Here is a 13,502-nt window from a genome sequence, read left to right on the forward strand (position 1 = left end):
TTTATTTGAGAATAACAGGAGATGTTTTAAAATACCAAATTTTAGCCATTCTGCCAGAGAAGCTCCATGACAGATCTATCCTTGGAAAATACCAGCCTACATAAGTCTAGGAATGAGAGAAAGGAAAGGTCTTCCCTATTCATGATTGATTTTGTTCTTTCTGACCCAGAATGGATTTGGGTACCGCAGCTTTTAGCACTTAGCACTTTCTTGTTATTTAATTAACTTTTCTATAGTTTCTTATAGTGGGAAACAAGTGATAACACAATGCTGAAGGTACAAAATGCTAAAGGCAGAAACTATGTGTCTCAGTCTTCAAGAAGGTCCAGGAGAAGACAGAAGAGAGAATAAGGTACAGGAATCCAATGATGATCCAGGGCCAAAGAGAAAAAGGGAGTATCCTAAGGCAAAAAGCTTGAAACAAAATGGCAGAACAGCTGAGTATAACAAGAATTAGATAGGCAAAGAAGTAAAAATATATGCTATGAGTAGGTCAGTGTGGTGTCAAGTAGATTTTACTGGAGCGTGCACAAGGATAAGAAGCCAGAGGAGTACACTGGTGTATGTGTAGGGTAGAAGAAAATGTTGAGCCGGAATCAGGAAGGAATTTGACTAAGAGAGAAATATGGGCTAAACAAAGCAATATGGGTCACCTCAGGTGAAAAAAAATGGGGGGGGGGGGGGGGGGGAAGTGCCGCTACTTCAGTGTACCACATTCTTCCAAGGTGCATTGTAGAAAGTATCTCCTCCATCTTTAAATGTCCTCAAAAAACACTTCAGAGGGATTTTGGTTTTGTTACCAAACTATCACAACTAGATTAATGAGCAGCACAGTTTATTAAAGCAACAGTACAGGTTCTTTTGGATTGCTGGTGATAAATACACTGTCTGCAAAGCACGTGCAAATAGTGAACACAGTGCGGGAGATCAAAAAAGAAAGCGACTCTATATAGAGAGAGATTTCAAAGTTTCCCTGGCGAAACGCTCGCTACAGCCGAGTGTTCAAATCACACCCAATAGGCATCCCTATGGGTGTGAAGAGAGGCTCAGCCTGTCAGCTGGTCCCAGAAGTCAGCGATGTCCTCTAGACTTGTCAATGATGGTATCTTCCCTAACAGTCTTTCTCTTTTTGGCTCTTTTTATACTATTTTTCTCTTTAGGTGGAGCTTGAGTGACTTTAGTCATACATACCTTTAATTTGATTGGTATGAAGTTCTCTTGCTTTGCTTTTAAAGGTATATACTAAAAAAAATTCAAAGTACATGCTCCGTGGGGGAGTGGTTGCACCTCGGAGGTGGGTAACTTTTGGTATGGAGGTGTGTTTTGGTATTATAATGATATTATAATGAGCAAAGTTCCCCCAAAGGACATGATGTTATATGTCAGTACCGCAGTACTGGGCACGTGTGATATAAATCAAAAGTAGGCCATTAGGTTGACAGAACCCCCATTATTTTACCTCTTTGCTTCAGCGGATTCAATGCAGGGACCAACCGTTCTCGTTCCTATCATTCCAGCTCTGTATCCCTGTGATCACAGAGCCTGGCCGCGGCATCTCCACTCTGCTCCACCCTCCATGTTACTTTTCAGAATTAGCATGCCAAGTTGCCCTGCTATTGCCAACATCAAAAAGTTGCAGGTTATGTTGCTTAGGGCACTACCATGGAACTGATTTCTTGCACATCCACTGCATTCTACCCTGGAGGTTCACCTTCCCTTGAGGGGGTGGGGTGTCATATTGATAAGTCACCTCCAGCAGTCATTCCACACTATCTCAAGATGAACTCAATCATTCTCTAGGGGACTCAACTCAGCTGTCTATACGCACATATCTGTGCAATTTGAAAATCTGAAGAATGTTTGACAGTCTTACATGTGACTTGCAGATATGACAAAGGACCTACAAGGGACACGTGTTCTGGAACAGCAACTGCAGACTAAACAGGATATCTCACCATCACTCATCCAGCTGTTGACACCTACATTTTCAGTCAGCTGGATCCTGCTGAAGAGATTTCCTATTTAATTTTTAGGATGAACTAACAGCTCTCCAGCTTCCCTCAAATACAATGAGTGGGGGTGGGGTTCAGCCTTGCGTATGCAGAAGTGTCTAATAACATTGAGATTCCCTTGCAAATCCAACCTGGATTCCAGATGCCAATTCAGACAGGCATAGGTCTTCCATGAATCTGTGTCATGAGCTGAGAACTCATTTAGCCTGAGGTATTTCAAATGGCATTTAAGACCTGTATTTAAGAAACACAGTCAGTTCCCAGAAGTCCATGGATGACAGTAGGAACTCAGCCCCTTAACTCTCATGTATCTTAATTTGGACATTTAAAATTATATCCAGATTGTGAGTCAGAACCCCACCTTTATATATAGATGAGATTAATTCTATCCCAGGTTCTTGAGACTAGTCATCCTTTACAACCCTAATTGCCAAAATGTGCACTCAGAGCTGGTAGTGAAATCACCTTTTTTCTGTACTCTGAACAGCTAAATTACAGCTTAGTGTTTGGGCTTTTTTTTTTTTTTCTTATATGAAAAATCATATCATGTCTCTCAAATTAAATTCTGAAACAGAGGATAGCATCTTCGTGCCTTTGTTCCTCATATGTACGGTGGAGAGCATGATGCATACTTATCTCACAAGGGTGTCATCATCACGCATTCACTCCTGTTTAATGTAATGTTGTATATTATAGCAAAGGGGAGCATGGAAAATTTCCAGAATAAATTGTTCCTGTATTCTAAATCTGCTTTGAATATTGTGTCATAAATAAGACATATGTTTATCAGGGAAAAGAAGGGAAATTACTGAGTTGTTCTTTGCTAGGTAAGCACAGCTTGTTCCGTATACTCAGTGTTGTTGGCAGCTTCTGGAAAAAATCATATGAGAGCATTTAATTAAAGACATTATGTACACGGAAGGACCGAATTAAGGTCACAGACAGAACCTTAACTGTAACTTTTCGAACTTTTGTGAGTGGTTGACTTCCTAACCCATACAAAGAGTCTTTTAACCTAATTTTTGTAAGTCTATAATATTACATAACTCAAACTGAGTGGCTAATGCAACTTACAAAAGAGTAATTGAATGAAGCATGCTTTAGAAACCCACAGCTATGTAGAGTAACCCTGGTTGTGTCACAACCCTCTCTCTTTCCTGTATTATTTTAAATTGTTTAATGCACAAAAATTGCTGAAATTGGTCTTTTCAGATTTTCTTTTGGCACTAATGGACTGAAAGGCATCTTTTGAAGTTCATATTTATAGCAGTTATCTGCTCTTAGTTGTACAGTTCTAAAGCCCTGTTAGAAATCTGAAGCTCTTACTACTTTCTTCAACTCAGCAGACAAGTCCTTTTTATGCACTGAACTTAATGTTGCAGAACACCTTCTGACAGTAACGTTTTTTGTACAGCTGCCCTTGTCTTCCTCTTCCCATTCACACTGACGCTAAAAATCTCTCAATCCTGCAGGCACATTTTAAAAGTTGAATAAAAAGCCAATGTGTAAGTCTTTCAGTCAACTATAAATGCAATGACCTAAAGTCTGTCGGGTTCATTGAAAATCATTGTCTGGGTTCACCTTTTTTTTTTTTTGTTAATACTGATGTAAAGGTGATGTCCAGAGCCAGTCTGTCAAGGGTGCCTGCCAGCTTCTTTTATGAGTTGTGTAAAAATCACACTGGAGGCATGTGATGTGTTTTATCTTGAGGAGGAAGTATGACAGTACAGGTGTATTCACTGTCAGGTAATTCATTGCCTTTGACTAAGAACACCACCTACAAACCCCAAGAGAAATAGAAAATAGATTCAAATGTAAATCTAATGCTTTTAAGGAGCACAATGATTAAATCCTTTTACCTCCTCCTAAAGCTAAAATAATAGTCTCAAAATTATATGAAAAAGATATAGTATTCCTGGGATAATTCACACAATTTGAGAGTGAGAACTAGTGGTACAATAGCATGAAAATAAATGGAAGGATGTGGTAAAAATCTCTAGTCATACACTGTTTTTGGAAATACTATGATCTGAATTCATATAAAATATTTGTTAAAGGCAGTATAACATTAGCAGTGAGGACCAGGGAAGATTAAAAAAAGACAGAACGTAGGCAAGTCAAAATCTCATGACAATAATACTCATTATCAAAAATGTTAGCTTTTAGAAGTCACTACTTAACATAGTAAAATAAAAATACGGTGGACCCCAAATCAGAAGTCTTAAATGTTTTTTACTAGAGAAGCTTACCTTATACACCTGCTCTTTCATTTCTCAAATAAACAGATGAATGAAGAACAGGGCATGAATTTTAATATTGACAGATATGAATGGTTTTCTCCAACTGTGTACATTCTTCAGATATGTTTGTGTATATATTCCATTATTCTGACTGAGATAATATAACTGTAAATATTTACACTATCTTTGCATTTACAAGCCTCATTTGGGACTGAGATGCTAGTCGTTTGTTTGTTCCACAAACATATAAAAATGCAATACTGTGTCCAAAGATATTACGCCCAAAAAATTTCAGATAGAAGAAAGATTTAAAGTTTGGGACACAACACCTGCTAATTAGGGTAATAAAACAAATAGAACTCATTTATTAATGAAATTTGATAATGAAAAAAGTGTTTGCTCTCAGTGTTTTTCCACTGACAATGAGAACTGAAATAAAAGAGTTTGAAAAATGAAAAAGAAAAGAATTATTTGGAAGAAAACTAGTTTTAAGAAGAAAGCTGATGATTAAATAAGTATATAAATAAAAACAATATTATGGTTTGGTTTTAATGACATAAAAATGAAAATGTTTTACATTGTAAATTTTTGTTTTTTTAATGAAAACTTTGGATATGTTTCAGTTTTCTTTAAAAGAAGATGTCTTCTGATACTGTATTGGTTTTGTTTGGCAAGGTTTTGGTAGCGGGGGGGGGTTACAGGGGTGGCTTCTGTAAGAAACTGCTGGAAGCTTCCCCTGTGTTCAAGAGAGAGCGAGCCCATATTAGCCGGCTCTGAGACGGACCCGCCGCCGGCCAAGGCCGAGCCAATCAGTGATAGTGGTAACGCCTCTGTGATAACATTTTTAAGAAGGAAAAAGTTGGGACGGAGAGAAACTGCCGCCGGAGTGAGGAGTGAGAACATGTAAGAGAAACAAGCCTGCGGACACCAAGGTCAGTGAAGAAGGAGGGGGAGGAGATGCTCCAGGCGCCGGAGCGAAGATTCCCCTGCAGCCCGTGGTGAAGACCCTGGTGAGGCAGGCTGTCCCCCTGCAGTCCAGGGAGGTCCACGGTGGAGCAGATCTCCACCTGTAGCCCGTGGAGGACCCCACGCCGGAGCAGGTGGGTTCCCGAAGGAGGCTGTGACCCCGTGGGAACCCCGCGCTGGAGCAGGCTCCTGGCAGGACCTGCAGATCTGTGGAGAGAGGAGCCCACGGAGCAGGTTTTCTGGCAGGACTTGTGACCCCGTGGGGGACCCGCGCTGGAGCAGTGTGCTCCTGAAGGACTGCACACCGTGGAATGGACCCATGCTGGAGCAGTTCGTGAAGAACTGCAGCCCGTGGGAATGGCCCACGTTGGAGGAGTTCGTGGAGGACTGTCTCCCGTGGGTGGGACCCCACGCTGGAGCAGGGGAAGAGTGTGATCAGCCCTCGTCCTGAGGAGGTGAAGCGGCAGAAAATAACGTGTGATGACCATAAACCCCATCCCTGTCCCCCTGTGCCGCTGGGGGGGCTTGGTGGTGAAATCCGGGAGGGTAGTTGTGCCCGGGAAGAACGGAGGGGTGGTGGGAAGGTGTTCTGAGATTTCGTTTTACTTCTCATTACCTTGCTCTGGTTGATTTGTAATAAATTGAGTATGTTTTGCAAATTGAGTCTGTTTTGCCCGTGACGGTAATAGTGAATGATCTCTCCTGTCCTTATCTCGACCCGCGAGCCTTTTGTTATATTTTCTCTCCCCTGTCCAGCTGAGGATGGGGGAGTGATAGAATGGCTTTGGTGGGCACCTGGTGTTCAGCCAGGGTCAACCCATCACAGTCTTTTTGGTGGAGAATGCGGGCAATGTGAGGAATTTGAGATAAGGATAGTAACTGAGAGAGGTAACGGGCAAAACATGGACTGAACGCAGCTAGAGAGTTAAGAGCTGCTTGATGAGTGGGGAATCTTTATTGTTGTAATTGTGGTGAAGGGATGAGGGGTGGATTGTGTGTGTAAATTGTCCACTTTTGTCAGTTTTGTGATGATATTATTTTGATTTTGGTGTGGGGAATTATTTTTGTGATGTGAGTGAAGACTTTGTGTGATGAATGTGGATTTTAATGATAGTTCTTAAAAATGTGATGCACAGAGGCGAGGGGTGGAATGTATTGGTTTTGTTTGGCAAGGTTTTGGTAGCGGGGGGGGGTTACAGGGGTGGCTTCTGTAAGAAACTGCTGGAAGCTTCCCCTGTGTTCAAGAGAGAGCGAGCCCATATTAGCCGGCTCTGAGACGGACCCGCCGCCGGCCAAGGCCGAGCCAATCAGTGATAGTGGTAACGCCTCTGTGATAACATTTTTAAGAAGGAAAAAGTTGGGACGGAGAGAAACTGCCGCCGGAGTGAGGAGTGAGAACATGTAAGAGAAACAAGCCTGCGGACACCAAGGTCAGTGAAGAAGGAGGGGGAGGAGATGCTCCAGGCGCCGGAGCGAAGATTCCCCTGCAGCCCGTGGTGAAGACCCTGGTGAGGCAGGCTGTCCCCCTGCAGTCCAGGGAGGTCCACGGTGGAGCAGATCTCCACCTGTAGCCCGTGGAGGACCCCACGCCGGAGCAGGTGGGTTCCCGAAGGAGGCTGTGACCCCGTGGGAACCCCGCGCTGGAGCAGGTTCCTGGCAGGACCTGCGGATCTGTGGAGAGAGGAGCCCACGGAGCAGGCTTTCTGGCAGGACTTGTGACCCCGTGGGGGACCCGCGCTGGAGCAGTGTGCTCCTGAAGGACTGCACACCGTGGAATGGACCCATGCTGGAGCAGTTTGTGAAGAACTGCAGCCCGTGGGAATGGCCCACGTTGGAGGAGTTCGTGGAGGACTGTCTCCCGTGGGTGGGACCCCACGCTGGAGCAGGGGAAGAGTGTGATCAGCCCTCGTCCTGAGGAGGTGAAGCGGCAGAAAATAACGTGTGATGACCATAAACCCCATCCCTGTCCCCCTGTGCCGCTGGGGGGGCTTGGTGGTGAAATCCGGGAGGGTAGTTGTGCCCGGGAAGAACGGAGGGGTGGTGGGAAGGTGTTCTGAGATTTCGTTTTACTTCTCATTACCTTGCTCTGGTTGATTTGTAATAAATTGAGTATGTTTTGCAAATTGAGTCTGTTTTGCCCGTGACGGTAATAGTGAATGATCTCTCCTGTCCTTATCTCGACCCGCGAGCCTTTTGTTATATTTTCTCTCCCCTGTCCAGCTGAGGATGGGGGAGTGATAGAATGGCTTTGGTGGGCACCTGGTGTTCAGCCAGGGTCAACCCATCACAGATACACATTCCTTCATTTCATGTCATAATTTTCTTCAGCATTTATGAACAAAATATTCATTTAGTAGCTGCTTCTCATTACTAGCAAGGAGTATGTGCTAGTGAAAAATCAGTATAGACTGGGAAGACCAGTTTCCTTATGTTCTTTATTGTCACTGATGAATGAAATCGCTAGAAAAGAATTCAAGCAGAAGCCTAACTTATTTGTTCTACAGTCCTATATTTGCATGCTGTTTCTCTTAACTGACAGTAGCTCCTCAGTGAATATGAAGGAGTTTTTTTCTTACATTACAAGCAAATTAAGTAATTGTGTGAGTTCTTCAGAAACATCGTTCTCTATACTTTATTCATGCTTTTTTTTTTTTTTTTTTTGGAACACTGCAGTAAGTTTCTTTCCTAATAGACAAAAATCTACTTAACTGGGAGATGGTTACTTGTTCCTTTGAGACTTTAAGTCTACATTTCAGGCAACAAAAACATTTGACCAACATGGTGAGATGAAACCACTCTGAAATTAAGGACCTTCATGCAAAGGAATTAGCTGCTTAATTTTATTCTAAACAGTTAAAGCAATTTTAGTAAGGCTACATCTAAACCGCTAGATAAGTATACTCTGTGCCATGGCCCATAGTCCTGGTCTCATGATCATCCAGATCAAAAAACCTTATTGTGCACCCTTTCTCTCTCTTTCCTTGGTGTAGATTTTCTTCTGATGCATTTTATTTACAATAAGAAATTGCATGCTGCTTTCTGATTATCATGAAATTTAGAAACAGTCAACGTGAGCACCTGGACTTATAAGATGGGAAATGCTCCTTTGTGTCACAGTTCAAATGTAAGTGAAGTCTTGTTTCTATCCAGCAAATACTTTGCCTATATCAAACTTCTGCTTAATAAAAATGTTCTGGTAACAAGAAAACAAAAGATGTTACTAATGTGAAATATATAGGACAGACACTGTCCAGAATCTTAAAGAAGAAAATGTTGTTCAAGTTCACAAATAGATTTGTTATACTGAAAATATATTCACCCTTTTCTAGGGGGAACCAGCAAATGGCAAGCAAAACTAATGGTAAAGACAGTCTGTATTTAAACAGTGAAAGAAGACTATTGCTGATGCAGCATAAATACAAGTCAAAGGAAGTCTTGATATGGATTTCAATAGAATCTAAAATAGTTTATAGCTTTATTTCTGAAAATGTTTTTTTTTTTTGTCATAGATAATTCTCTTAGAGTTTTAGTTACATTTTAATGTAACTGATTGCAGTGAAAGTCTTCTCATCACAATATGCTAAACCTACTGTTTTTTCTGGTTTACTGTATTATTCTAAAATACTTTCAGGTTTATAGTCAAGCTGTTCAGGTTTCAGCTGACTGTGAACAAAACAATTTTTTAAACAGATTTTGAAGTGTCCATTAAAATCACTGTAAAAAAAAAAAAAAAAAAATTGTAGCATTTTATGATCTAAAGATAAGACATTCTATGTAACAACATCCATAACTTTTAAATGGGCCAAATGACGCATTCTTTTCTTAATGATTCATTCACCTCACCATCTTACAGAAACCTTCATGTTCCTCTTTAGCTTGAGAATTAAATGAATCACATGTTTTTGCCACTTAAGATTTCAGATTTTTATATAAAACAATCATTTATAAATATTTATTTCTGGAAAAGGAAAAAAAGAAAATTCTTTTCTGAATATGGCTCAAGAAGGTGCTATTTTGGGGAAGAAAGGCCTTGGTCTTTTCAAACCAAGATTAAATAGAGAAAATCAAAAAAGTTATCTTGTCCTCTTTCTTATGTAGTTTATCCCAGTGTTGATCAGACCTGAGTTTTCAGTAGTCACCTTACTTGTGTAAAGTGCAATATAGTCAAAAGGAAAATCTTCTGAGAAGATGCTATTACTGCAAAATTTGTGCAAACTATTGTAAAGTCAGGCATTATGACAAAACTATGATTACTGTTCATAAGAAGAAGTAAATGACAGAAATAACAGGAAAAAAGATTTAAGAAGGAAGGCTGATGCTGAGAAACAATGTCGAAAGCTACAAGTAGTTCTCAGAACAGTAGATAAGTGGGAAGAAGTTGACCTTTAAGTAATTCGGCATTGGCTATTTAATATCAACAAGCCTTGCTGCAGATGTTCACTGGGAGGTCAAAATTTCAATACTGCATAATGCTGAACATTAGTAGGAGCACAGGACTAAATATTCCAAAGTGTAAAGTGAGAATGGACAGTATGGAATGAGCAACAAATCAAAGCCATGGGAATACTGAATGAATCAAGAGAGAAAGAAGTGGTTAAGAAAAGAGTGGGCTCACATGCTTAAAAAGGATTACTTGGTCAGAAGTAGGACATCTCTAGGGCATGAAAAGGAGTGTAGTACAGAGACCGCAGCAGAGCCTACATTCATATTCCTAAAGAAACCTATATCAAGAAGCTATTCTTGGTCACCAGGCCAAGATTTTCAGAGTAGATTGTCCACACTCAGTATCATTCTGTTTATGTCTTCTCTGAAAGTTTTTCTTTTTCAGTTCAAAGAGCTTAAAATTCTCAGAGAATCATGTCTGAGCTTATCAGAAGTGATGCCAAAGCTATGCATTGCATGCCACAGTGCTTGACATAGCAGTGTGCCAGTGATGCTCAGTGGTCCAAAGTCTGAGTGTGCAGTGTTGTGGAGAGTTGTGAAAACCTGTCAGTCAAGCCTAACTTATGAAGTACACAGAGTAGTTGAAGGAGCAAATAATACCCCAAACTGCAACCACATTCAGACTCAAAGGAAGCCAATTACTTCATCCAAAGAGTAGACCTGCAATGAAGTAGTATGCATGATTTTTCAGAATGGAATTTTACTTCAAAATTTAATTTATTTCTTTTCAAGATATTGATATGTTTCAAACACAAAGTTTAGCTATGTTTTCTCAATGTTATTGTTATGTGTTTGCAAATTCTACTCCAGCTCACTTAGCTTGAAGATATTTCAGCTTCAGAAAGTGTTTTTTTTCCTAATTTCCTTTTTTTCTTCATTTTTACTTTGAAGAATAAACATCTGGCTAATAATATTCAAGTTTTGCATTAGCATTCACAACACTAGTGTAAATGTCATTCTGCATCTATACTGCAAAACCAATCTCCATTTTAAATCAGTTAAAACTGGTGAGAATCAGTAACTTAGCAGTAACACAAACATACATAATAAATCTTTTTCCAGCATGGAATGTGAAACAATGGAAACAACAGAAGCAGCAGTCATACAATCCAGCTTTGAATTTTTGACTTATTTAGAAATTTGGGATTGGCTGAAGCAATTACTTATTAATGAAAAAATATTAAACCTGTTAATAAATGCACAGCTATGGAGTCAGTATAACCAATGGAGGCCAATTACCAATAACTTATTAGTTATGGTGAGACCCGCCCACTTTGCTACATATAAGTAAGAACAAATTACTGTGTTGTAAAAAGTTAAGTCAACAAATCTTTTTTACAGTTAACATATCCTCTTCCCTTTGAAAGTACTGCAATCTTTGGGGTAGCTTTCCTTTCAATGAAAGAGCAAGACTGTCTTATTGTGAAAACATGAATATTTAGTATAGAGTAACTGAAGTTAGTTTCTTTTACATTAACTTTTCTCCACATATATCCTCTGAACTTAAATGTCAGATTACTTGTCTTGGATTGCATGAACACCCTCAGAAACCCACTATAGCCTCCTCAACTCAGAGCTGTTAACTTGAGAAGGTGGTAGAACTGAGAACTGTTCCAAGACTGTGGCTGATGTATTCAGGCTTATGCAGGAGTAAACCCAAATTCCTTTAAAATGCTTAGGTATGACAAGGCCTGCTTCCTAGATGTTGACAAGAGTGAGTGACTTACTTCATCACATCTTCTTATTGAAGTATTGCAATTGCCTTTGGCTTTGTCAATAGATGATGGTAAAAAAAAAAAAAAAAAAAAAAGAACTCTGTCTTTAGATTATGTTACACTACATTATAATCTATTGTAATTGAGCTATACCTTTATTCCTATATAAATGTAATGGCTTGGATATATAACATATTTGTTTTGTCATGCTGTCAAACCTAAAGTTTTTGGAATCACAGAATTGCAGAATGGTTGAGGTTGGAAGGGACCTCCAGACATCATCTGGTCCAACCACCCTGCTGAAGCAAGGCCACCTACATCCAGTTGTTCAAGGAACATGTCCAGATGGCTTTTGAATATCTACAAGGAGGGAGACTTCACAACCTCTCTGGGAAACCTGTGCCAGTGCTCAGTCACCCTCAGAGTAAGAAAGTGTTTCCTGAGGCTCAGACAGAACCTCCTGTGTTTCAGTTTGTGCCCTTTGCCCCTGGTCCCGTCACTGGGCACCGCTGAAAAAAGCCTGGCTGCTTCTTCTTTACACAGGTATTTATACACACTGATGAGATTCCCCCTGAGCCTTCTCTTCTCCATGCTGAAGGGTCCCACGTGTCTCAGCCTTTCCTCATAGGAGACATGCTCCAGTCCCTTTATCATCTTTGTGACCTTTCATTGGACTCCCTCCAGTATGTCCATCTCTCCCTGGTACTGAGGAGCCCAGACCTGGGCACAGGACCAGAGGTGTGGTCTCACCAGTGCTGAATAACGGGTAAAGATCACCTCCCTTGACCTGCTGGCAACACTTGGCCTCATGCAGCCCAGGGTGCCATTCACCTTCTTTTCTGCAAGGGCACATTATTTTGTTTGTTTTTCAGTCAGGAATCAGAAATATCTCTTTTTCAAAAACAAAGCCGCATAATTCTAACTCTCCATGTCAGAGAACTTAAACTTCTTAAGCAATTTATCTGTCATTATTATGTCTTATTAAAATGGTCTTTGAGTTTGTAAGAAATACCTGGTCAAAAAGAGAGACTTCATACTAGAGGTGCCTGAGATTTTGAGGGAATTATCCAGAAATGAGGGAACACCAACACCCAAATCCCAGAAAGAATGTTATGTAAGGATAATGATAAGACTTTTTTTTTTTTTTCCTGAAAAGAAAGTTGAAAGATAAAGCTATTTCAAAGTTGCAGAGGAAAAAAGTTAAGTAAGTCCTTTTTAAAGTAACATTTTTCCAGCAGAGCTGAAGTGGTGGAAGACTAATCACTCCTCTCCTACTCTCATCTGCAGTGTCCCATGTTATCATCACTCACATTCATTATACTCTGATGGCTAAGAATAAGCCATGATGGGCTTGAATGAAAGCAGAACAGCAGTGATATTCAGCTATTGGTTCTATTTCCAAATGATAATTGGTACATTCAGCCAAGCCTACAGAGATGGAGAGCAGTTGGCTTAGGATAAGACCAAGACGAGATCAAAATGTTGATCACTGGAAGAAAAATCTACTTCAGTAAGTTGGACAAAATAGCATCTCCAATTTTCATCAAAGATCTGCAACCTATTCACCAAAGTGAGGTCTTTGAGTTTTTATTATCCTTACTAAGCATAGTTGATTAAGTAGCTTGTCTTCTTAGTCTGTATCAATGAAGACTCACAGCGAGCTGCCAGAAAGTGAAATTTTTCTTCTGAGTGCTCACTTTAATTTCCAGCAAAGGAGTTTATCAAGCTTCATTTACATCTGAGACCGAATACAGAAAATCATAGTAGCTGTATTTATCCAGGAGGATCCAAACCACATACTGAAGTTAAAAAACATGTGAGAGTTTTTGACAAGACATACTGACTTGCATACTGACAAACTTTCAGAGAATTCCAGCTGAATTTGTAATTGAAAAAAACCCCGAAGATGTTAGTGTTCTTTAACACAAAAATTCATAAATCCGATATCCATAAAAAATTTCTATTCCAGGAAAAATTCTCAAACTGTAACAAAGCATATATACTTCATGACATCTAACAAACCCTTCAGATTTGTAGTTAATTTTGTATGGACTTCAGTAAATATCATGATGATAGCTAAATGATCTAAAACCTGAAAGCAGGTTTTAGATAAGTGAAAAATCTGC

Source organism: Accipiter gentilis, chromosome 13, assembly GCF_929443795.1.
Source record: "Accipiter gentilis chromosome 13, bAccGen1.1, whole genome shotgun sequence".
Lineage (NCBI taxonomy): Eukaryota > Metazoa > Chordata > Aves > Accipitriformes > Accipitridae > Astur > Astur gentilis.